This window comes from Elephantulus edwardii, unplaced genomic scaffold (assembly GCF_000299155.1).
Source record: "Elephantulus edwardii isolate Elephantulus edwardi_28Jun2011 unplaced genomic scaffold, EleEdw1.0 scaffold00303, whole genome shotgun sequence".
NCBI classification, from domain to species: Eukaryota; Metazoa; Chordata; class Mammalia; order Macroscelidea; family Macroscelididae; genus Elephantulus; species Elephantulus edwardii.
In genome coordinates, this window is record NW_006400053.1 from 2,763,866 (window position 1) to 2,765,285 (window position 1,420).

Sequence of the window (1,420 nt, forward strand, 5' to 3'; positions counted from 1 at the left end):
TCAGTCTTTGAAGAGGGATGTCATGCTTGGAAGGATGGAGGAACAGCACAGGAGAGAAGATCCTCAATGATATGGATTGATTCAGTGACTGGGGTATTGGGGGGTAGATGTATCAGAGAAAATAATTGGCAGAGAATAGAGCAGAGTTTAGTGCTGTTGTACATAGGTTCTCTGTGAGTCACAGGTGACTCAAAGGCACATAAAAACAACAGAAATTGCTCCACCGCTGTGTCCAGCGGCAGGTGGCGAGGCCCTCCGGCCTAGGCTTCGGCCTCGGATGTGTGGAAATGGCAGCGGCTGGCCGAATGGAGGACGGTTCCTTGGATCTTACCCAGAGTGTTGAAGATGATCCTCTTCTGGATGCCCACCTTCTCCCGCATCACTCATTACATGCTTATTTTAGACCAAGATTCCACCCTCTTCCTACAGTCATCATAGCGAATCTCCTCCTGTTAATACACGTTGTGTTCGTTATCTTAGCATTTTTAACAGGTATGTTTTCTTCTTATCCTAATCCACGTGAGGACAAGTGTCCAGGAAATTATACCAACCCATTGAAAGTGCAGACAGTCATAATCCTTGGGAAAGTTATCTTGTGGATTCTGCATATCCTTCTTGAACGCTATATCCAGTATCACCACAGCAAAGTAAGAAACTGAGGCTACAACATGATCTACCGCTCCGCAAGGCATCTTAAAACACTTGCACTAATGGTACACTCTACAGGTAACACAGCAATTCTTCTTACACTTTGCATTCAGCATTCCTTTCCCGAGCCCAGTAAATTATATCTTGACTTCATTCTTGCCATCCTGGCCCTGGAACTAATTTGTTCCCTGACATGTCTGCTCATTTACACAGTGAAAATTCAAAAAAATTAATAAAGCTAAACCAAGGCCTGATGTACTTGAAGAAGAAAAACTGTATGCTTACTCCAGCAATATTAACTCGGAGACTGGATTCAGGACTGTTACAAGCCTAGAAGAAATTGTTGAAAAGCAAGGAGACATAATATTATACCTGAAGCGACACAATGCACTATTGAGTAAACGATTGTTGGCTTTCACGTCCTCTGATTTGGGCTCTCAGCCAAGCAGAACATGATCCTCAGAGTCACCAAAACAATTATAAGAAGAATCTTGAAGCTACCATAGGGATTACAAGTTTATTTTGGAAACCTAAATTTGGTTCTCACTTACATTGCTGTTAAGCATATATCATTTGAGAAATGTTTTAAAGGCACGTTGTGAAAACCTTGTTAACTTGAAGAGGCTATCTGTTTTGCATATTTTGAAATTATTTAACTCTTTGGGTTGTCCTAGAATCAAAGATTAACCTTAAGCTCCCACCATAGCAACACTTCTTCTACTGGACTTTAAGACAAATTGCCTCAGTTTGGAATTTGAATTCCAACTGATGA

At 41.5% G+C, this 1,420-nt stretch overlaps 1 pseudogene; it reads left to right on the forward strand.

Annotated features, from left to right (window-relative positions):
* The first annotated feature begins 260 nt into the window (after window positions 1-260).
* On the forward strand, window positions 261-1,104 carry LOC102862931 (annotated as a pseudogene).
* Window positions 1,105-1,420: the final 316 nt, after the last annotated feature.